The sequence below is a fragment of the Oreochromis niloticus genome, linkage group LG17 (genome assembly GCF_001858045.2).
Source record: "Oreochromis niloticus isolate F11D_XX linkage group LG17, O_niloticus_UMD_NMBU, whole genome shotgun sequence".
NCBI classification, from domain to species: Eukaryota; Metazoa; Chordata; class Actinopteri; order Cichliformes; family Cichlidae; genus Oreochromis; species Oreochromis niloticus.
The window spans coordinates 18,084,076-18,109,362 of NC_031981.2; the positions used below are offsets into that span (position 1 = coordinate 18,084,076).

Consider the following 25,287-nt stretch of genomic DNA (forward strand, 5'->3'; position numbering starts at 1 on the left):
AGTGCTGATTCCTGACACCAGTACATTTCAGAAAGTGCATAACTGCATCATAACAGCGTGCTTGCCTTGTATTTTTGCAACAAGCTGTGTCTATAAATTTGTTGACACGCAAGTAAAACACTGAAATATGTGATCCCTCCCCCCAATTTAAGAAGTAATAAATTCAAATTTGTTTTTTAAGTCTCCTCAGCCCTAATAACAAAAAAGCCCTAATAATTATAATTCATATATCACACAAATGAGAAAAATAATCACAAACACAGTTACAGGATCTGATTTTGCATCAAGTGTTGATATCATGAACGTGTAAACCTAAAGATAAATGTGATGGGTAAATCTGAACTAAGCAGTGCTGACCAGGTTAGCTGTTAGTGGTAGACATCTTTGTGAATATGGTCGCGTCTGACACGAGAAAAACAAGATGTTGATAGACAACACCTAAACTCGAAGGTTCAGAATAAAACTCCAAACTGTGCTACATGCTATAATGAGGCATGGTTTAGTAAATGTCCCACACTCTCTAAGTGATCGTTCTAGTAATCATCTAGGGTGCATTTGGATGTTATGTAGCACTAAAAAGTAGGTATCTCTGCACCTAAACAATCTATAAATGCAGATTCCCAACCAAGCTATGTAGGTGCGAGGTTGATACTCAGGGCTAGCCTAATAGTTTTTTGTCTTTCTCCAAAAATGGTCCATTCGTGCACCAAGGAAACTAGATAGCCATTGCCAAAATCTATAACTTAAGGATTGGTTGTCCATAAACAGGTCACATAGTCACAGTGACTATTTGGTTTAACAAATACATACCCATACTGTAGTATCGTTTTCACAGGACTCTGTGCAGTCTGGAGAAAAAGAAACCTCTTTGTTCAAAAGCTTGCAGAACCACCTTTAACATCTATAACTCGCAGTAATGATTTTCTCTTTGGTTTTATAAATCTTTTGGGGAATTTTTTCCTGCTTCTTTGCAACGTTGCTTCAGTTTGCAGGCAATTATTTATGCAAAGCTTTCGTGAGGTCTCGCCACAGCATTTCAATCGATTTGAGGTCTACACTTTGGCTGAGCTACTGCAACTCTTTGATTCTCTTCTCTTTCGGCTCTTCTATGGTAGATTTACTGCTGTGCTCGGGATCATTGTCCTTTTGCACAGTCCAATTTCAGCCAAACTAGCGGTCAGACAGATGGCCTCATATTTGACCCTAGAATACTTTGGTATATAGAGGAGTTGATGACTGTAAGGTGCTCTGGTTGTGTTGCTGCAAAAGAAGCCCCAAATCCTCACACCTCCACCACCGTGCTTAACAGTTGGTATGAGATGTTATTGCTGATATGCTGTGGTTTGTGCATATTGCACGGTGCCACAGCTTCATCAAACACAACACCGTGCAAAATCATCAAACATCTCCACTTTGCCCCTTATCTAAGGACATTGTTCCAGTTTGGAAGGGTTGCTGGAAAATCTTCCAAACAAGCCATACTTGTTCAGTGTTTTCCTTAATTGTACTGTCATAACATGCCAACTGAAGCCTGTAGAGCCTTTAAAAGTAGTAAAGAGTTTATTTAGTTTACAGAGGACTGCATAGAGTCCTTTGAAAACTTTCGTTTTCACGTGAATGTACTTGGATCACATTGAGAAAAGTGATTTTTTTTGTTAAGTAGGGGTGGTGTATACACTCAGGATGTTTATGTGTGACAGGTCTGGTTTCTCAATCCCTGATTGTGTAGGAAGAGTTGGTGAACAAAGAAACAAAAGCGTAGCGTGTGTATTACAGTAAGCTATGCAGTCCATGTACCACACCTTACAAGTAATTCTAGTTCTCCTGTCATCAGCTTAGAGACATAATCTTCTTTCATATATGTCATTAGACTTACGCGGTCAAAATAACATTTATAAATATGTGATATATTTAATTGTGTAGCCTCATTAATAAAGACTTTTAAAAACGTTTTCTAACTAACAGGCCTGTTTATGAGCATCGCCTTTCTTTCCGTTCTGCCAAGCATGCACACTCAGTCTTTTGCGGTCACACTTTTGTGCTTTTATTTCCAATGTTTGCTTAGATTTTAACTGTTACAGCCTACATGAATCTTTTTACATTTCACACACAGCACACACTGACACTAACCCAGTAACATAAACATTACATTCCATCTCTATGGGCTTGGCTCTGTTCTTAGTTCTGAGGGTTAATTATGAATACAAATATCAAAAGCCTTCATAACAACAAAAGTGTTTTATAGGTTTTCCATACTGTTTAGTGGAGTTACCTACATGAAAACAAATGCAGATGTCACGCACACACTGATATCATAAGAGTGTCAGTTTATCTGAACCTGCTCAACCCATTAGTGAAAATATCACTCTCACTGCCTGTGTTTGCCCCTTCAGGCTCTACTTCGGTCGACCAAATTAAGAGTCAAAAACACTTTGGGTGCCACTAATGAGCACAGATTACCTGCCTAAGCTTCACCTGGCAGCTTGCACCCACCTCATTTCCAAGTCTGATATATCCAGGCAGGTAAGGACATAGCAAAAATCCAGCCCCGCCCATTTCCAGCAGCTCTCCACCAATCAGTGCAGACAGAACAACTGACACTATTGAGTAACTACAATAGAAACCACAAAACCCCAAAGTTATCCATAAATGTAGGCCAACAACTGTTTCTCAAGCTGGGAAATGTTAAATGGATGACAGAGAAACAAAACAAGACATAAGGCACATTTGATGTGAGCGATAGCCATTAAATAATAGAAAGTTATGTGATGCTGTCCCTTGGACTGATCTAAGACATAAAACGATGGGAGTATCCATGTATTTCTTGCCATCTCAATGGTCTGCAGTGTCTTATCTTGAAAATTCTACCTTAGTACTTTGGTCACTGCTGCCCTGGCTTTTGTAGTCAAAAGTAACAATAACTACTAGCTACTTTGTTAACAAAGTGTATCCACCGACTATATTGGTGCACAACACAGACGCCGACACCTCCTAATTAATGCTAATAAGCAAAAAAACAGTTAAATGGTTACATTTCACTCCTCCAAAGACTTCTTAGATGGGCTGCTCAGTTAACCACACAGTAACTTATATTATTTATTAAATATAATTTATTAAATATAATTCATTAAAGTTTTTTCTTAAAGGCACCAACACCACAAAGCACTGTCTTTTTCAGCCATTTTCAAATGGGCTGAAGTCCTAATCAGATTTTATTTCCTTTAGCAGGCCTGGTATCACAATCATTTGCCATCAATATTTTTCTTTTTAAACACTCGTGGATTTGGTGGAGAGTCTATGTGTATCAAGCTTTTGAGGGGAAAATGTCAGACAGTCAAGGAACAAACCATGTGCAGTTATCCATTTGGTTTGTCACCATATAGTACCAGGGTTATGTCTGCACTAGTTCCATGTTGCAATGTAATGTTTTTATTTCTGTCCTTTTGTTCGTTTTAGCTATACTTACAAAATCTGTGCCGTCTGTCACACTATAAAACGTAAGAGAAATCCACTCCTTTGTTACTGAGATGTCAACAGTAAAATCAGGCAGACAGCCAAGCTACAATCCTCGCACCTCCCGAGCTCATCTGAAATTAGCAATGAGAAGGCTGTTCTGTGGAGAGGACAGGCAGAGGGCATACAGTACATCCACACAGTGTGGGCATGCATGCAAGTGAGCATGAAGTGACAATGTCAAAATATCAACACCTTTTTTTCTCTCTCTCGCTCTCTTTTTGTACTTCTGGCGTGCAGGGAATGAAGAAATAACAGCACTAGTTAATTCCCCCACTGAAAGGTGCGACATGTAGAAATGTAATGACTTGGCTTGCTGAACTGAAACCGAACACTGCTTTAAACCACAGAGGTGTCGTGGATGGGAGCCGAGAGAGAAAAGGGGCACGGAGGCAAAGGTTTCTTATCCAAATTAATACAGAGCCTCGCCTTTCATCAAAGCCTTTATTGAGTAATATAGACTGTTCCAACTCACAATGGTTCTTTCAACACTCTCTTGGCAAAAGACTACTACAGATTCATGTCCTTTTTTATTCACTCCAAATATTTTCCTTATTTCGTACTTCTATCTCAGAGCCCATTTCTCCTATTCATCTATTCCCCTCGCATCTCGCCTTTTTGGAGCCATCTTTTCACGGCTCTTCATTGACAGTCTCCCACTCCGCCACCTCCCCTGGTCACCGGGGAGCTCATTCTTAGTTGCACAAAAAACGTCCGTCACGGATTGCCTTCCTCCCGTCCGCCTGTGAATTAGCTGTGTGATTACACTGAGCTGGTGGGGTAAAGCCCGTAGTTGGATTAGGGGCTGCACGGGCTAAGGCCTCTGATTGGAGAAGCCCAGCAGAGTACAGACAGACCGACCAACAGACAGCCGAAAGCGCTAACGGGCTAACTAGCCACAGAGGACAGAAGAGGCAGGGCGAGGCAAGATCTGCGTGGCGTGCAGTTGTCGCTTTGGCACATCACACTGATACTGGCTGTAGGGAAAGGCCAGCCAGATAGAGTCTGTGCCAGGAAGCTACACTGAGAACAGCGTTTGGACTTTGGGTTGTTATTTTTGGTTTTGGATGAATAAGACCGCGGGTGTGGGAGCTGGCATTAAGTTAAGTGGAACTAGATCCTTCTGAGCAGTGAAGTTTGTCTGAAAAATTGGCATTGTTTATGCCCTGTCATGTCTGAATGTCAGGGAGCATCTTACGATGCACCATCTGCAGCGGCAATGAGTTTCAGACTCCACCCATTGAGGAAAATGTTCATTCAGAACACAGAGAAACATCATGCAGGGAGTTACCAAGCCATTAAATCTGCAGAAGACCTTGTGACAGGGGGGTAAATTGGACAGAGGCAATAGTCACCTTGGCTCATCTAACTTTAAAGCCCCTGTAAAGCCCCTTTACTCAAAACTAAATGAGGGGCCCACATCTATCTTTGAACTTCCATCATTTTGATTCCAGTTAAGGTTTTTTACTGTACCTTGTATTATTTTGTCCATGTATGCCTTCACTGTATGCTGTCTCACTGACAGAGTATATCCACACATGGGCATAAATACCTGCCATAATAGTCCAAATCAAATTTGTGTGCAGTAGCTGTCTCCAGGATCACGCAGACAGTCAGACTGACAGGTTCACAAGGTGAAAACAAAACCAGCCACCAATGATAATAGGCTCCAGAAAATAAACAATTAATCCTCTGTGCTGCTGGTGCACAGCTCGCTTTAAAAGGTTTTTAGGCTTAAAGACAAGGGTAAGTGTACTGTATGCACTAGTTTGAACAACATCACATCACCTAATCTTTATATCCTTAAAGCATATTGGTTTGTTTCAATAAGGAGTTTTATCATTGAGAGAAGAAAGTTAAAAAAAAAAAAGCTATATCTTCATAAACTGTTTCAGCCTGTCTGAATCTGTGGGTGAGGGATACAGAATAAAAGGTAGGTGGCATTTAAGAAAAATGCATCGGATAATTTAGTTTAGTGTTAATGATTTAAAGTTAATTTGCGGTTGTAAATTATGACCGGCAGATGGAAATCTCTGGAATTCCTGAAAACTCAACAGGTTCCCAGATTGTCGATCTTGTTCCATCCATTACCTCCAGGACCACACGTTCACAGCTTACTCAGACTATACATTTGTACCACTGATTCCTTCATAACGTACTGTAAACCTTCGCCGTCTCTGGAGCAGTTAAAAGCCCAAGTTATATATTTGAGCAGCGTCACATGTGAAAGAGCAGTTTCCACAATAACTACGTGTCAGCCAGCTGCACATCAATGTGTCAGAATGACACTGATGATGATTAGTTGATGTTAGAAAGCGAATGCACACATTTAGTAAGTTCCTGTGAGCTCCTTCTAAGTCATTTTCTCTTTTTTCACTGCAAAAATGAACCCCAACTCACCTCCTTGCAAAGACATATAATAGGAAACAAAGTCTATCCTTTTCTCTTTCAGCTAATATTCTAAAGACTTCTTAGAAGATATGAATGTCAACTTCTTATGTGTCAAATGGCCAAACTAATCTGAAAGCACTACTTCATTAAATAAGATTTACGGCTGTTGGAAGCTACAAAGTGGTTCTACATGCCCTGCCACTCCTTTAGTGTTACGTCACTCCATTGTTTGTTACATGACTGCAGACAGCAGCGCCTTGTCTTAAGTCTAGTTTGTGAGAACACCCCCAAGCAGCTTCGCCTTTACACACATTCTTTTTTGTGTGTGTCTGAAACATAAATTAAGAAGACAGATGAAGTTGTGTGTCTTTGCGTGCTTGAGCAGAACGGGCCAATCCAAACATGGGTGCTGACATCCTTGAAATGTGTTCCTTGCTCGGCTTCATAGCTCCCAGTCATCAGCAAACAGCGCTTTGGAAAAGAGTGGGGATTCTGGGAGTGAAAACCTGCGCTGACCCACCTGACCTTGGCTGATAGTGTGGGCCTGCAGAGAAAGTAAAACACAGAAGAAGAAAGAGGGAGACAGGAGGACAAAAAGGGGGGAAGATAGATGGAGATAGCCGAAGGAATAAAGACTGAAATAGATATAAAGAGTGGGGGATTGAGAGGGTGGGAAATGGCTCCAAAGCAATAGCCACAAAATCATCCCTTTAACATCAAGGGCAACAGAGATTATTAAGCTTTCCACTGCTTTGGCAGCATAGTTAAGCCCGTGTAGAAGTACAATAAAGATAGGGAATTATGACTGAGATGTATTTCTGCCTGCTGAGAATGGGTATCGGTGAGGAGTCCATTTGAAAGCTACGTTCATTACCTTACGCAATTTGATTTTTGTGAAATCTAAGCAGAATTTTTAATGGTATGCCACACTGCTCAATAATTCCACTGATAAGAGCCAGGGAGAATGGGAGTGCAATGGCCTGTGTAAATCTGTGACTGAAGACATTGCAGTTATCGCTCTCTTGCCACCATCCCTTTCTCCATCCTTCCCTTTCGCTCCACTCATCCTTCACATCCACCCCTTTTTTCTTTGGGTTTTTCCTCTCGTTTAGGTTAGGCATACCTCTCACACCTCACCTCTCCCTTCTCGTCTCTCCATCCCCGCACTCACTCCCTTTGCGTCTCGTAGCAACACACAGGTCTATATGTGCATCCCCGCTTGTCCTTTTTCCTCCCCGAGCGGCTGCATCGTGATCGATCGTCTGCGCCTTTAGACGAGCGCATTTAAATACTTTTTATCTCGTCTGGAGCGTTTCCGCTTCTTGTTGTCCTTTTTAATAAAACGAGATAAAACCGAGCTTCATTAAAAAGGTCACCGTTTGTCTATGCGCTGCTGTGGAGGTGGAGGTTCGCAAAGAGACCTTGGAGGTATATCAGAGCCCATCAGGCAGGGGCCGCTCATTACACTCCTATACTAATAATGTTAAAAAACACACACACACACAGGAAAGATAAGGGTCCCCCTTTAAAAGCGGATGCATTATTTAACACAGCAGCTAATGGCCCAGATTGTCCCGTAACAATTGAATAACATCTGCAGATAACGGCGAGCCTTTGCTCTGCACCTTTTAAAGGATGGCCCTGTGAAACTGCAGATAGTGGCATTGCACTGAAGAAGACGACGAGGGGCAGAGGCGCAGGAGGAGGGGTGGGCTCCCTTCTCGAGCCAGGCCACAAAACATTTCTCCATCAGAAAATAAGATCACCGTCAGAGGTCCAGACCAGAGCTGAAGAAAAACTGGGTAAGGGAGAGTAAAAAGGGGATGGGGAAGAGGAAGATGGGGGCCGAAATCAATAACATGTTGGTCAGTATTAATCTGGCATCAATATAGCCTGTATCTTTTACTTTTCATGGTAATGGCTCCAGTGATCTCCTAAAGTGCCTCTCAAGTGCTTAGAGGGTTACCGATAGCATCTTATCAGAGTCAAAGGAAAGCACTGGCCAGGGAAAGAAGGTAAAGGAGGGTGGGGGGAGGGGGGCAACATGGTCCTGGACCAGTTTAGGCGGGGTGGGGGGGCATTGTGTTTGTGTGTGAACCCACAAAAATCATTTCATTTCACCCCTGATAGACGAGCCATGACCTTAACGACCAATGCAGCAACCCTGGTGTATCTAAAGGAGTGGGACAAAAAAAAAATCTCATTGTTTTTCTGGGAAGACATATTTTTGATGCACTTGTGAGATACTGAAAATGGCATCACAACTTTTCATTTGTCTTTCATTTGTCTGTTTCTTCTTTAAATCCCCCATTTTTGATTCGGTACAGAAGCACCAAGCTTCCGACCCGGTGGCTTTATGGCATTGGTTATGTGGATTTTACTGGAATGACAGGGGTTTTTTTTCTATATGCAAATCAATTGACTGTGGTCTTGATACAAGGGCTGTCAGTGTGTGATAACTATACTTGAATCTTGAATGGATTGCAAGGCCGGACATGGTTTGTTACCATTTTTATGCATGTGCTCCCGTGTTTAGATTTATGGTGGTATGTGAAAACTGTAAAGAGATTAGTACTCCATCAACAAGTCCTTCTCTTTAATAGTCGATGTGCAGGCCCTTGATTGGCTATTTAACAATGGCATTTATCATACATAAGCTTACAGCTTTACCTAAGCTGACAGGCTTAAACCTGTGAACTGGATCTATAACAGGTAGCACAGCTGTCAGTGAGGTTTCTGCACATCAGATAGTTAAAAAAAATCAAAGATTTTTGCTTTATTAACCTCCAAAACACAATTTAACATTATGTTTCTTTACTAGAAATAGACTGATTAGTACTTGCTTCAAAGGATTTTGGTACACGAGCATTAAAAAAATAAATCTGCGGTATTTTAGCATAAAGTTGATGTAAAGCTAGGTAAGTTCATTCACCTTCTAAACAAAATATCCTTTATCTGCAACTGAAAATAATTTAAATCATATAAGAAAATAAAGGCAATGAAGCACACTTATCATCTTATTAGACAAATTTGATGCTGTGACCAGGGGCTTACGTGAGCTTATGTTAGGTCATTTTACCCAGATGTTGTTATATAACGCAGGGTATCTGCCTTGGACACTCAGATCACTCAGACTGAGTTAAGAAAAAAAGAAAAAGGCAAACAGGAAATATTATAGGTGTGATCTAATACCACTTCTGCGTTTTTACACTGTGTGCTAGAAGCTTAGGTACCCTGATATGTGACACTTTGCAAACAAACATAAGAAAAGGAACAACGTGTTACCAGAGGAGATTTTTTTAGTCCTTTTTTCAGATGTTCCACTTTCTTACAAGCGGGTTGCCTAATGAGAATATAATTAAAGCGACTGACCCAAGAGAAAAGTAGGGAAATGTACCATTTACCATCATTTTTGTGTAATTACTACTGATAGTCCCATTGCTTTGCTTGAACGGTCATGCAGGAATAAAATGTGGCAAAACTTTACATTTTATATTTCTACCACGCTTTTAACAAATAACATTAAATAACCACTGATGCACTAACATGTTTGGAAGGTATGTATTAATATTTAGCAGAAAAAAGCTAATTTTGCATTATATTCTTGCTTTAAGTTAATAAAACCTACATCCAACATTAGTTAAGGTGGATGAATGTATCAATAGAAGCGGTATCGGACCGGTTGCAGATCACAACCCATCAACAGCAAATATCACAACATCACAAACCAGGAGAGAAACTGCAGCTAATGCTGCTGTGTGCCAAATGGAAAATAGATAAATATCGATAAATATCACAGTTTTATCCATATCTGCCTTGTGCAACCACTGGGAATCATATCTTCACCTCTTCTTCTCTGCCTCCTTCATTTTTTCTCATCACAGCTGTTCTGGTCTTCTTCCTCTTCAGTCTAACTGGCAGACTTGAAAAGATGTCAGCCAGTACTTAGACCCTTGGTAGCTTCTGGCCAAGTGCTCTACGGCAGTTTCCTTAAAAAAACAACAAACAAACAAAAAAAACCCCAGGATGAGAAAAGCACATAAATACAAGATGAAAAGTGATAGAAAACCTCTGTGATGAGTAGCCAGCCCCCTCTGTCAGCCAAAAAAGCACAATGTGACTGTAACGCACATTTAAAATGAGAGAGCGTACCCATGGACAGACCACCAGAAATGCTGATTTGTCCCTGGGGAACATGGATGTTTGGTCATCCTCAAGTTAAAGGTGATAGAAACGGCAATATTTGTAAACTTTTGAACGCTACACCTTCAATTTCTTATTTAGTTGCTCATCTCATACGTGAACGTTAGCGTGTTGAGCTGAGTAACTTCCTCATAGAGATGATTTTGATGCCAGTCCACTCATCGGTTATTTGGGAAGATCACTGATTGTTGTTTAGTCTCACAGGAGGGTGTGATAGTGCGAGTTCTGCAGATAGGGATGAACTTTTGTTGGCTCATTGTACTGACTATATTCCTCTTGGCTGTCTCTCACCAAAGCCATCAAACACCTGCAAAATGGCATCCCAGTAAGACCAGTGCTCTATGGCTTACTGGTAGACTTGGGAACATACAGTATATTGATGCATGGTGGATGTGGTCCACCCTGCAGGGTATATGAGGGTTTCCTTGAGGGAGAGAGGCGGGGCAGATATAAACTGTGTGTGTGTGAGTGTGTGTGCCAGGCATTGGCAGCCTGCCCTACTCGCTGATCCTGTTGGATGCCTTCCATTGGCCCTCTTCCTCCTAACTCCCCCATTTCTCCTTCTCTCTCCCTCTATAGTCCTCTTCCTCTCTCTCTTTTTATTTTAACACTGGTTGTAGTTGAGGCAAGGGTGAATGCTCAATAATACAAGCATGTAATATGATGGATGAGAAAAAAAGCATAATTAAAACACTTCTTTAAGATGGGAAAGCATTCATAGTCATCACTAGCAACTGCTGCATGCACATTTATCGTACGACATGGTCTGCTATGAGGAGTTTTGCAATGTCAGTTTAAAAACAGGAAACGCTGGTGTTGTGAGGAGCTAACAGAGGAATCTCCTGCCTCGTCCTCTGTTTTCTGATAACAACTCTCCGCAGAAAAAGCCCAGCATTCGGCCACCGCTTCAGGATTTTTACTCCTCCTTGCTTCTTTTTTGTGTCTCGGAGCAGCATACAAAGTGAACTGAGAGACATCTAAAACGCCTCTGAAAAGCTGTATATCTAATGAAAATGTTTGAAATCTCTATGCCCGTATAAACTATTTGGGATTATCCAATATCTTTACAAATAGAGCTGATTATCCCATTAAGCTGAACTCTTACTATAAATAGTTTTTTAATACTGATGTAGATTGTGGGGTTGGAGCGGAGGGGTGGAGGGGATAAGTGTTTCTAGCAATGTTTTTTTTTATTTGATGCCCCTTCCTCCCCTCCCTCCTAACACACACACACACACACGCTCTTGCGCCTGTGGTCCTTTCTGTACACTGTGAATATTCTACATTAATACCATTCTCCAAATGTCAGAATAGGAGAGCATAAAAACCTTGGTTTTATGATTTTATTTTTCTCCTCCAGAGGAAAGAAAAAAAGTCCAGGAGAGGGGTTTCTTTTATTCCTGTTCCCTCTCTCCGTCTCTTCCTCCATCTCTCCTCTGTCTGCCGTGCACAGTCTCTCTATTCCTGCTTCATTCCATTCCATTTATTCATATTCAACAGTCAATCATTTTCTGAAAAAAAGAGCGTGAGAGTGAGGGAGGAAGGCAGAGAGAAATCCGGAGATTGCAGATGGAAGTGGTATTTTTTTTCTTCATGTTCTTATCCTTTCGCATTTGAACCGGCGATGTGGAAAAGCGCTAGGAGCACCGCTTTACATAGCAGCCTCCCTCTCATCAAAAGCCGCCAATCGGGCCTAAATCAGCATGCAAAATGCCACTCAACCCTGTAGCCTTTATTAAAGTTTGCAGGGACTCAATTTGAGATAGCGATCGTTCCTATTAAAAAGCCAAATGTAAGATAGTTTTTTTATATAAATCTCAGGGTGGAATGGAATTGTTAATCAGCATAGGCTGATGTGATTTCTCTGTCACAAATCCTGCCCAGGGCTCAGCGGCACACCAGCTTTACCGTAACTTCGGGCTTAGCAGTCGCCACGGAAACCAAGGGAGGAGGGTGCGGGGAGGGTGAGGGTGTGTGTGTGGGGGGGGGATTCGGGCGGAGTGTGTGTATGTATGGTGTAAGGGGTGAGGGGGTGTATGTTGGGTGATGGGGTTGGGCTGGTGGGGGGGTCGGCTTAGTCCCAGCACTCCCACCACCCCTCCGCCACCACCACCAGCAGCCTCCATCAGCAGCCTTCCTTGATGAGAAGGGAGCTGATAACGGAGCTTGATTGGATTTGAGGCGAAGTGCTGCGGTGTGTTTTATTTCACAGGGCTGCAAAATGCAATCTCTGACCTGTGGCTTTAAAAAAAACTAAAGGAACACCGTCACCTTACTTGCAAATTCTTTTGAAGTCAAAGAAAATATAGTGCCGGAGCTATTAAACACTTTTTTTGTTGTTGTTGTGTTTCAGGCTTACTTGAGTTGTTTTCCTGTCTTTCTGTTTTGTCTGTAAGGGAGCCATTCTGTACAAGAGTGTGAAATTGGGTGGCCCCCTAGTGTGACCCAAGTGCTGTGGTTTTAAAGGGATGAGAGTGGTTGTCTTCCCTCCTTTCTACTGCCACCACCTCACCCCACTCCTCTCTTGGCCTGCGTCCTGCCTGGCACAGCCTGCTGTTTGTAGGCTGAGCTGCGGACCCCTGGCCCCCCTCAGACCCTGTGGTTCTTTGGATCGGTATCGGCCACGCTTAGAGAGCAGCACCAGCTTAACCTCCCAAACCACACAAACACATGCATAGACACTTATTAAGAGGAGACACACAAAGTGTAGGCCTGTATATGTGGGAGTGGATTAAAGAATATGCACAATAAGGAGCGAATGGATGTAGTCACGGCTTCACACATGCTATAGCATCAGTTCCTGTTATCCAGTCTGAGTCCGAGCCAGAAAGAGTTGCAGATATGATGGCAAACAAAGCAACAAAGCAAAGCTGAAGCTCGTGGCTGATTGGTGGCTGGACAAGGAAACATGATCCCATGAGGCATTGTTGGGTTATATTGCAAATACCTTCCACAGCTGCACATATGAGAAACAAATGCAGTGATGTGCCAGATCCTATGTGAATACATGTAAAATATACATCAGAAAGTCAGAGAAGGACTTGTTTTTTTAAATGCTCTCTTTCTTTAAACATGTACCAGCATATGTACTTCATTTTAAATCACAATTTGACAACCTTTCCGAGCCTCTCTATAATTGAATGTGATTTTAATGGTGAGAAGCCTGCGCGAACCGTAATCCAACACTAGAGCTGGGATGATAATGCCAGTAGATGTCAAGCAAAAGTTTCACTCGGTTATTTGTGTCAGAAACAACGCGTACAGGTCACGTCGTGAGTTTGGTAAAATCAGCACGAGTGGGAATCATCAGAAGTTGATTATGAGATCTCGTCACTCTGGCTGAGAAGTGACCTGCGAAAGGTACACGCTCCATTACAGCGATCGTGTTGTCCACATCAACAAAGAGCTTAAGCATTTAAGAGTGTTTGTAATGATGCACATTCCCTGCTTTTGTCTCTGTCTGTGTTATTGTAGTCTGTGGTTTGGATTAGCAGCTCTCTAACCTGGCATGGAGTCAGTAGCCGTCTCTGTCTGATGATGTCACAAAGCTCTTAGCTGATGGTTATCTGTCGGTTTTGGCTGAGCCTGCCGGGTTTGGCTTAGCCGCAGTGTCTTGTGGTGTTGTTAGCAGGCTTGTGGTGCATGGGCTGGTGATTGCATTCATCGCGCTGCCATAGGATACATTATCAAGAGGAGTGATTGGATAGATTGCAGAAAAGGAAACTCTAGCCATCCAACCATTTGGCAAAGGTCAAGACTAAACTAAACAATCCCAGGTCTCACTGTGATCTTCCAAATAAGAAACCACTGCTGCTGAGATGAAGTTAACTGGTGTCTTAGGGGAGCAGCAGAGAGCACTGAACTTCATTTCATGAGTTCTTAGTAACTTTAGTAACTTTTTCCCTCCTTTGGTTCACCTGGTTTCCTCGCTCTTGGAAACAGTGTGAGTGGATCAGTGTTGTGCTGATCGGCCTTTACTATCGTCTTTATGATCTCATCTCTTCTAATCAGTAATCTTGTGTGGCACAGTTATCACTACGAGTTATTTGATGGTGTCCTTGGTGTAAACATGATGTGAGGGTGCTTACAGTGGTAAGACTTTGACTCTGGGATTTAAGAGAAACCCAAAATGACAAAGGCGGCAAGAGTTAAAAAAAAAAAAAAAAAGAAAGAAAAAGGTAGCAGCTAGATCTGTCTTGTTTGATGAGATGATTATCTAAAGACGCCATACCTGCCTAATCGTCCTTGAGCGTCATTAGGTAATTGTTTATCAAACATTTCATACATGCAGGGCAAATGAAAGGTGAGTGTCTGTCTATTTTGTGCTTATCTTCAGACCTTCTTCCCCCCTCTGTCTATATGTAATAGCAGGTATTAGCGACTATGCATGTCTTTACACCATGAAAGAAGGGGGAATAGATGCTTAAAAAGACATTTTTTAATGCAGGTTTCTTTATTTTTATTCATTTAAAGCTGTTGTAACTAATAGGTCAATGTCTTACCACAGCTCTACTTTAAAACAAAGAAGAACAGGGTCAGGTAAAACCGAATCAAGTGCATGTGTCTAAAATATCTCTCTCTCTCTTTTTCTTAAAACTATTTCCTCACCAATAACACAGTAAAGAGCTACCAGAGTGCAGACTGTATTAGTATCTACACAGCAGGCTAAGCATCCCATACAGCGCAGCCCCCTTACATCAGCACAGGGCTAGAGGACAATCTTTTGTCTTCGGTCTGAGGGAGAACACACAGACACACTTGCAAAATGGCAGGCAGACAAACATACATTGCTTTTGGGAGTGTTGTTGCAGTATATTTCCTCCTCTTTCTCCTCTGTATGATATGTTTACCAAATACCTGTTTAGAATGCGGCGGTGGCTGTGCCACGCGCTCCCTTCTAGTCCCCGAGGATGCTCGGCGGTAAATGGCGGTATTATTTGTCAGCTCTGGCAGTGTCTTGAGGCTGCTTCAGAGAGATACAAGGAGGCAACTGATAAGGAGAGCATCAGAAGGGCAGTTAATTGCCTCCAGTCTCCGGGAGCTGGGGAATATTTAAAATCTATGGGATTAAAGACAGATTAAAAACTGCAGAAGCAGTGGGCCCAATGGCGCTTAAAGATTGCAATCAGCAAGGGTAATGGCGGAGAAGAAGGAGGGGAGAGAGGCAGAGGAAAAAAAAAAACACTGAACGAATGCGGCAGTTGGGGGGGAGCGGTGGGGTGGGTGAAAAAAAAATGACAGATAGGAAATTCAGATCCGCTCCTAATGCCCAGGGTTCCATCTTGTAAGCACGATTCATCTACGTGTAAATCGTTTTTTTCCCGTCTTTTCGTTTTCTTTTTTCTTTTTTTTTTCTTCCCCTCCTCATCCGAGGCCTGCTTTGCTAGCGTTGCCGCTGCTTCTCTGGCGCTTTGCTAGGCGCCCCTTATCAGTCCATCGGTGAATTAAAAAGCGCTTCTCCCTGTGAGGATTAAGGGGGTTGATTGAAGACGGTACGAAAACTAGCTAATAAGTCGAAAATGTCAGAAGGGCACTCTAGCGAAACTGTGTACTTTTTATAATAAAGCTGACGAGAAAAAGGGGGCAGGCGGGAAGGGGAACGGGGCTGAGCAAGGAGGGAAAAAAGGGGAAAGGGACGGTCAGTTTGGATGTCGGGAATGGGGAAAGCGGCGCAAGAAGAAAATAGATGACTGAAACGTCGGTCTTGGGCTGGTTCGTGACAGAGGTGGCTCCGGTTTCTGTTGTAAAACTGGAAAAAGAAGTACAAAGAGAGAGGGCGTCAGCTTTCCCCACCCTGATCTGGCAAAAATCCAACCTCGCAGCGTAATTCGTGATACAACTCCAGCACAGGGCTATAATGTTATCATTAGTGATATTAATGACACCCAATGCTTATCAGAGGGATCTGAAGGCATCACAAATTACAGAAGAAAGAGAAACATGGGCCACATACACTGATATGTCTCCGTTTGGGTTAAAGAGGACAAGATGTGCCGAATCCTGAATTGTTTTCCCACCTTATCAGAAGCCCACTCACTTAATCCTGTTAATGACTACATGAGATACTTAAGGTATCATCTCCAAAATCAGCCATTCCCTTCACATATCAGCAAAAAATCTGTGGCAGTTTTTTTTCTTTATAATCCATTTTTTTCCCCCTGCTCTCTCACACTCCCTTTCCTCCCTCTCTCTCTGCCTGTGTCTGCAGTCTTTCGTTGAAAGATTAGCCTTATAAATTATGCATTGGTGGGTAGTGGGGGTAATCCGAGGCAGAGATAGAATCGCCAGAGAGTTGAAGGGGGCATCGGAGAGGCAGCGCCACCATCATAAATATGAAACAGATGTTGGGTGACATTTTAAAAAGTGAATCCAATCCCCTCCTCTGCTGCGTCTGGTGTTTTATATGGAGAGAAGAACCTGACATCCATCGCCTTCTCTCTCCCCGTCTCCGTCACTCTCCCTTACTCACCATTTCTTTCCAGCCCTCCACTCTTCCTCAGTCTCTCTTTTCTCACCATAATCCTGTGGAACCAGCGATGCATAGATTAAACTCTCCCTTTATTCAGCATGTTTCTTATTGGCGTGATTGAGCTAAGAAAAACCTCCAGATGTCAGCTCCATCAAGATCTCCAATGGCATCTAATCTACCCCGATTAAGGTCTATTTTAAACGATCCGTTTAGAAGGAAAAAATTAAATGACGCCTTAAAGAAGGTGGGGAAAAACACATGCGGGCGTTTGAATGTAAGGGTTATGTAAATGTAAGATGTTTCCGATATGAGGAGATGTTGTGATTGCATCTGAGCGTTGAGCAGGCATTCAAAGGAGTGCGGATGAATATGTAGAGCTACAGCTTCGACAATGCTCTCCTAATGTGTTTGGATGGGCGGCGTGGTTGTGGCGTGCGGGTGTGATTGTTCTGCAGCTGGCAGCGGCCCTGAGGACTCCTTGCCGGTGTCTTTCATGGCAGAATGAGAAAAGACGCCACAATGAAGATCGTCCTTCTCATCCCGCTTTGTCTCGTTTCCTCTGCCACTTCTCACAACGGCCTCAACTCTATTCTGCCGCTTTCTATAAAGGCTCCTGTTGTTGTCGTGCATTGTCATGCATTGTTTGGTGCTAAAAAATGAAGATAATGCTTGTTGGAACAGTGCTCGAGCTTTTGTTTGCATCTTTCGTTTCCTGGCATTTGTCTGCTTTCTCGCTTTGGCAGTAGAAAGGCAACTTGAGGGCACGAGTGACTTATCGGGGTTATGGGTCAAGCCGTCGTCTGCAGCCAGTGATAGTGGAGATGGTCCACTGTGCAGCTTCCGTCATGAAAAACATGGCTCACTTTGTGGCATAATTGAGTAATTACAGTAAGTCCAAATACAAAAGACAGAGTACGTGTTGGAATGACTAAGTTCCAGTTAACTAATGTGGTATTAAATTAAACCTTTAGGCTGTTTTCTTTAACCAAATGATTAAACCTTCTGCACCATAGCTGCAGAGGTTTGTCTTCCACCGATCAGTTCTCAAGGTTCAGAGCAAAATTGGTGGTATAATCTAAATAAGCTCCAAACTTGTGGTCCCATTACTAATGGAGGTAAGGTAAGGTAATGGGAAATCTGGGAAACCATCGTCTAGTCCTGCTGACATCATCTCTGGGAGCAACAGCCTTTGTACTTCAAGGCTTCCAGGGTAGCAGTGGATATCTGAGCCAAAATCATTTTTAAAAAGCTGACAGAAACCTAAAACATCATAGTTGATAACGACCTGGTGCATTTAGGCGAATGTCTTCCCTCTTTCGTGCTCCAAGTGACTGTTTATCTGGAGGAAATCTAAGCCTCTCAAACGTTTCATCAGTAGAATGCAACAAGTGGACGACAAATGAAACCATTACTTAAAATATTGTGCCTATGTCTATATATTTGTATGAAGAATATTTTTTAGTTGTAGTGTATATTTATTTATATTTATTTGTTAACACTGGAAACACAACAAAGTTTCACATGTTGAACCAAATGTAGCATAAAGGTGCATAAAATGATGCAAAGAGCATGCACAGAGTTCCTGTTAACAGCGATTTAAAGAGTCTACTGAGTTGACTATCAGTTTGCACACAAATTACACCCTGATGACATACATGTACTTTTATATATATGAATTTTACATTTAAAGTTCTGTACTTTAGTAACTTTAAATGGAAAAAAAGTCAGGTGCTTCATGACTGAGAAGTTTGCGTTATACCCATATGGAAAAGATATATATAAATCTTATAAAGTTTGTCTTGTGTGAAACTTGTATGAAAAGCATACAAGAGTGAAAACAGATATAAGATCCCTTGAAAAATTATATATGTGAAACTTGTATGTTTTGGATACTTCCTAAAAACAATATATGAAAGTAATGAGAAAGTGGCCACTTTCATGAGTAAATCATATAAGCCTTATATGATTCACTATATGAAGCAAGCTAAAGCTGATGCAAGTCTTTTATAAGTTTTTCCTATTTCTTTTCCATATGGGTACTTTTTACAGGATATAACTTTTGAAAAATTATTATCAGTGCAATTAACTCTATTTGTTGACTTCTAACTAGGTTAGGAAGGTCTGAAAGGATTATGTCTGGTGGTGCCTTTTGGAGCACCTTGACCTGACTTTTCCTCTTTTAGTTATCTTTTCTTTCGCCTCTGCAGAGAACAACCTGGCTGCGAGCTTGCTTTGGAGGAAGATATCATCTTCTACATGATATCATGTAAGCAGATAATGAACAGATCTTTACCTCTGCACCAGGGTGAACCCAAAGCTGCTTTCACACATGAAACTGTGAGGATCATTTGGCACATTGGAGTCCATCGGTTGTGTCAGCCGACTTCTCACCACTGGAAATGTTCCATTTCTTTTAGGCCAGGAGACGAGAATTCACCCAACTATTACCAATGCTAACATCACGCGAACTTTCTACTGGGCAAATAAAGTGGTTTAGATAATCCGGATACATTTTTCACTTGTTAACAACCTATCTGACCACCTGAAAGCTCATGTTTTTTCTCTTCTGTCACACTGGATCCCTACTCACTACTCTGGTGAGTACAGTGTTATTACAGGTAACAGAAGCTGTATCAAACCAGCTTTTGCCTTCCGATTCACAAAGAAAAGTGTTAATAAAATCAGAAAATACAAAACAGACAAAGCTACATGATTTTGGACTACAAAGGAACTCTCAAGTGAATACAAAGAGAGGAGGAAAAAAATCATTGTGCAAAGAATAAGAGACAACAGGAGGTATCCTGACAAGAAAGGATGCGACTAAAGGAACAGAAGAGTCAGGGCAAAAAGGAAAATACATGACAAAGGTGGAAAGCATGTATAGAAGCAGGTGATGGAGGGAGAAGGGGATGATGGAGAGTATGATAGAGGCGGAGAGCGAGAGACAGAGAGAGTGATGGCCTAGAGAAAGTGTGATAGCAGTAACGGAGAGTGATGGAGGGAGCGGTGTGGTGTCTCGGGGGGCTTTGCTGAGCCCTCCCTTGGCCTGTCAGTCAAAATGGAATGAGGAGGTCTTATCTCTTTTGCACACGTGACCCCTAACCTGACCTCCCCCTCCTCGCTCTCACCTTCTTCCCTCCCTCCCTTCACCCATTTCTATATCCAGACTTCCATCCTTCCTCTGAGTCATTTTTGCTCCTGCCCGCTCCGTCGTTCGTCTGTCCCCTGAAATATTTTATTCCGTGAGAAAAAAAAAGAAGGGGAGAAAAGGGGGTGAAAATATGAAAATCTTTGTAGTGAAAATCGATGGTTTGGGGGCTTTTTTTTCTTCTTCTTCTTTTGGCTGTAGTGAATCGACAAAGTGCTTCCTCTCTCCTGCAGAGAAACGATAATACATAAAAAAATGGAGAAAGTATCACATCTGCCATGTATATGGATGTGCACCAGCAGGTCAGATAATTGTGTTGAGCAGTAAAGTTGTGGCCTAGTGTTCAGTTCAGATTCTCATTAATAAAGAGTGAAGTCCTTCATAGACACATATGCACATGTGTTCTATGTGTCTCTCACCTGGGGCTGCAAGGTAACAGCAATCAGGCCTGCATAGCTGGAGCTTCAAGTCCTGCATGCCTTAATGGCAGCACTGTAAATCCACCGGGTCATCCTGAGTATCACACACGCACGCTCCAGGTGTAAATCTACAGGTTGCACTTGTGACTAATGAGGCTAATATAAGTCAGCAGGATGTCATGGGAAATTTGTGCTAATTAGTGCAAAATGATACTCTGTCTCTTTTCCATGTTGGATCGGAGCAGTGACGTTTTTTTTATTCTAAATTTTTTATACGAATTAAATAAAAGAATGCATCTGCAGCAGTGTTTTAAAGACTATGCCTAAGCTAAAAACAATTGTCGATCCTATCACACTAGTATCGATCTGATACCAATGCCAGCATTGTTATTGATAGCGTCCATCTTTGAATCGATATATTGGAATGATGACTCACAACTAAATTATAACCTGAAGACTGACATTGCCACAGAAAGCTACTGATTTGGTACACTAGATCCCCTTCCCAACACAACCCTCCCAATTATCCCCGCTTGGGACCAGCATTACGAGTCCTTGTGACCCCTGAGGCATGCACCATGGAGCCACCAAAAAGTAATCAATAAAGGGCTAATCTAAATAAAACCAAGTGATCAAAATCATAACTTTTGTAGATGAATTTTCACACACAAAAACAATGCCTGATCAGCCAGAGGTGAGATCAAAACAGATTCACAGAAATATAATTTAGGAAAAAGCCTACAGGAAACGCTAATGTTCAACTAATGTTGAAGGAATTATCAGTCCAGAATATTGAATAAGTTGTCCAAAATGTCACTCGTTGAATCAACAAGTGAAGCCGATTTAACAAGTCTTGAACCTTTCACCCTTCATAAGGGTAAGATTTGCTACAGGGCCGTTAAATCAGACTGAGCTGGATTTCTGGACAACTAATAAAGTGACAACTGTGAGCGAAGACTCCAATTTTAATCTGAAATCAAACTCCCCATCCTGCATCGTGCCTTTGCTTCAAGGCTGCCTCGGAGCAATATTGTACTCGTATATGCAACATGCACAGTCACCTGTATTCGAGGGTGTGTCACCTGAGCTAGCGGTCCAGCAGGCAGATAAGGACTTATTAGACAAGGGGAGGGCCACCATTAGCCTCCAACCAAGAACAGACACACCTCCACCCCCAAGGCACAGGGTCTGAGTGTGTCTGTACCCTGCTGGATGATGTCAGACTGACAGTGTGTCGTGCAAAGAGGTATACTTTATCATGAAAAAATATCACACTGGAGACATTTAAAGGTTGATAATGGTTTTAAGTTTATACACTTAGTGTATATATATATATCTATTTATTTATAGACAGGAAGACAAAACAGCTCCAAGCAGTCATGACTAAACCTTTTCCCCTTCTGTTGGGATCTCTTTTTTCACTCCATTGTGTTGGAAATCTTGCATTTTCTGGTGTGATAGCATTTCTGTTTCTTCCTCGTCCTGTTCTGTGTCTCTAATTAATAAATTAATCTGCAGGAATAACAAAGAAATGATAAAAAAAAGGAAAAAAAATCATAAAAGAGTGTTTTTGTCAGGTATTTTTAAAGCTGGCTTCAGCTCTACTGAGCATCTCTGGGTCTCTTCTTTTTGCCTTGCCGCGGGTGAAGTGTAACCTGACAAGAAACTTTTCTGTCTTTCTCCACTTCTTGCCTCGTGGCTTAGTTTCAAACTTAGGTGAAGGGTGTGCAGATAGGGCTTATACAACAATCCCTTGTACCTTTCTTACTCATTGTCATGCCATTCAGTAATGGTTTTCGCAGAAGGACTTTGTGCCCATCAGAAGAATTCAACAAATTGTCAGATTGTTTGAACAGCGGTGGAGTTATCCATCCTCTGTGTGAATTACGAGCGAACACTGAAACTCAGTGGGAGTTTTTCACTCTCTTCATTCTTCCCCTCCCAGTAAAACAAACATTTGAAGGCTTTTGTGTTGCCTGTCTGTATTTTACCATTTCAAAACGTTGTCTTCTTACGGGTGATCTAAACTATAATCACCTTGACATCCGTCAAGCTTCAGTATGAAACAATGCCGCCCGGCTGCTCAGAACTGAACATCAATAAGCTTAGAGGCACATGCCTTTCCCTGACGATTTACACTTTAATGCAAATAGCCGGCTTTGTACTCTCCATATGAAAGGTGTTATTAAATCTTATTTTGCATTATTCTGGGTTTGGGGGGGATAAATCTATCAAAGGGTTCAGAATTCAATAAGTTGGTTTTTTTTCGTTGTTTTTATTTATTCAAAATTTTAATTAAGTTTTGATTCCAAATGCGTTGGGGGGTAAATTGGCGGTTAGTGACAGGAGAGAAAAAGAAGAAATCCCTGTGAAGTTTCCCCCCTCTGACTCTCCTCCTCTCCCCTCCCACAGCTTGCTCCCATTCACTCACTGTAAGGAGCACACTTTCTAAACGGGAGTGCACTTTTTTTGGAAGATCTTTGGTATGCGGGGCTGTGGCGCACGGCTTTTGGGCGAGGTAAAGCCAGTCAGCAGGTGAGGGGGGATGGGGAGCTGTAAGTACTGTAGTCCAGACAAGCCTCGGGTCCCGCCTCTGCAGGTCAAGGAGGGTCAATCCCTTCTGGACCTGGCTCATCATGTTGTAAATTTATGGCCCTCCTTCAGGGCCAGTGGCCCCACCCGGGCTACTATAGGAATTACTCATTTGCCCCGCGGCTTCGCAGCTCTGCTGGGTCAACTGTTCTCCACTTCATAACTGCTCGGCTAAGGATAGATGATTGTTGTCTCATGCAGGGAGTAAGAAACTCATCGAGCACTTACACCACACTGTGACAGAGTACTCAGGATACACACATTTTTTTTTAAATGTGAGGAGGAGGAAGATTTTTTAAATTATTTTGCTGTGAAAAAAGTTTAAACAATTTTTTTACATGAAGATTAAGATTGGCATGAAATACTTCACAATATTTCAAAATAACAATATGTATAAAATATGTGGGAAAGTTAGTAATAATGCTATCAGTACAGTTCATATATAATTTTAGTGTTTTTTGACCTATTATTAGCAAAGGAAGTAGCGTGCAACCATAACTGTAGTTTTAATTGTTAAATGTCTCAGTTACTTCCCATAGTAAAGTACAGCAACACTGTTATTTCGAATGATACAGTAGAAATGTCACTGTAACCAGGATACAATGAGATTTTAAAAAAGTTGAGAATGAGGTAAATTCCTCAAAAATATTTCATTTATTTACCGTTTTTAAAAAAAACTTCAGATTTATTCCTGACAGTTCAACTTTAATCCCAGAACCTTCAGCCTAAATTCCGTTTTTCCATTCAACCCTAAACTTGAAATGCAGTCTTCATTCACATCACTTTATTCTTGAATCATTATTCAAATTCAGTTCCCAACAATTCCATCTTACTCTGAAAAATAAAAATAACTTTCTCCTTTTTACATTTTACATTTGATGTTAGGATTATTTTACATTTTAACCCGTCAGTTTCTTGAAAAAAAAATGTATTCCTTACATTTTTAAATTTCTCAAAAAAATTAACTGGCAATTAAGTTACAAAGAAGATGGATCACAAAATATTTTGGGTACAAGAGATTATCAGTTTTTAGATATAGTAAATTATTTATATAAAATATCTGCATTTAAGATAAAATGGTTTATTTCCTTGTACTAGAATTGGATCGGTCTTATTGTTTGTTATTAATTTGATTTCCGGTGTCACTGATGATATGTTTTTGCTTGAAATCACACACAGTCTTTATTAAAATTGTTCATTTGCAACAGTAAAAACTCTCTTGGTTATATGCATGATTAAATTAGCCTATAACATGTTTTCTTACTTGTTACACCCAAAATTCAAAGAATATTCTGCAGTCCTGCCAGTACAACACGGACTTCACTCTGTCTGTTAATTGCCACGTTAAACACATGCCAGCAATACTCTGGTAAGTCTTGTGCTCTCCTTGTGTCCCGTGTACTAAGGGCATGACCCGTGCTACATATAACAGACTGTACTGAGGGGCGGTCTTGGATGTTTGGAGTTTGGGGGGGTTTCTGGTCTGAGTGGAGGTGTCAGATGTTGGCTGCGGTCTCTGAAAACAGCCCTAAAAGCCTTGTGCTTTCAATTAAAACATCCATCACGGATTACTCACACAAAAACATACCTTCAGCCTGCTAAGAGTGCTGCCTGTTACTTACAAAGGGCTTACAAATCCCACCTCACTGCCTCGGGCTATTGCATCTTACTAACACACACACACACGCGCACACACACACACACACACACACACACACATATCCACACACACTCCTCTCTTGTCTCTGCACTCCTTCTTTTCCCCTCTGTCACTGTCCTCCTCTTTTTCTGGCTGTCGCTCTCTGCTTATGTGCAAAATAATGACCCGCTGAATGAAAGGATGACTGTGGCGAGGCTATTTTTAACTTGATGAATGGCGGCAGCCGATGAGGTGGCTCGTCTCGGCCTCGCTGCGAAGGAATGCGGCGTTGCTCGCGTCGGGCTGTCAGACAAGCTGGGAAACCCACACCGCTTTAGAGACAATACTTCCAACTATAACTCCCTCACCTCCCTCCACCTCCACCAGCGCTACCAGACAGGCTGTTTCAGAGCAGTAACCAAACCCTCGGATAGTGTGTGTGTGGGGCAGGCATGCCTACCGTAGTGGCCACCATGTTTTTTTTCTCCTTTTCACAGGGGCTCAGGTAACCTCTTGGCCTAGAGGATGCCAATTTAAATAAACCCTGTTCAACTCAGGTAAGGAGGAGGAGGAGGAGGGAGAGCAAAACGTCTCTCTACAGAAGAAGTGAGGAAGTAGGAAGCAAAGACGGGTGGCAGCGGTGATGGGGTGAGGTGGTGCTGAGTTTGCAGTAACCACATCCCCCCTCCCCCACCTCCTCTTCCCATCTCCTTCCTCACCCCAGCACCCTTTCCTCCCTTCTTCCTGTTCAGTGTATCATATTCATTTCCAGATAAATGTGCTCAGAGGCTACTGTTGGGCTCGCAGATACACTCCCCGACTCGGCTTTGAGCACAGACGGCCGTCGATCTATTCTCCCTCCGAACCCCCCTCTCAGATCAGCCCGTGTTTACATAGCATTACCATATATTAA

General features: G+C 42.0%; 1 long non-coding RNA gene across 2 annotated transcripts in view; it reads right to left on the reverse strand.

Moving 5' to 3' along the window:
* LOC112842566 (uncharacterized) overlaps window positions 1–25,287 on the reverse strand; it is a 171,280-nt gene that overhangs the window by 18,189 nt on the left and 127,804 nt on the right. The window contains exons 2-3 of one of the 2 annotated variants that reach the window (XR_003214377.1): window positions 9,751–9,893; window positions 7,217–7,702 (exon numbers count right to left, since the gene is read on the reverse strand). This is a non-coding gene — a long non-coding RNA (uncharacterized LOC112842566). Of the gene's footprint in view, window positions 1–7,216; window positions 7,703–9,750; window positions 9,894–25,287 lie in introns of those variants that run through there. The other variant, XR_003214378.1, reaches the window with a different exon arrangement.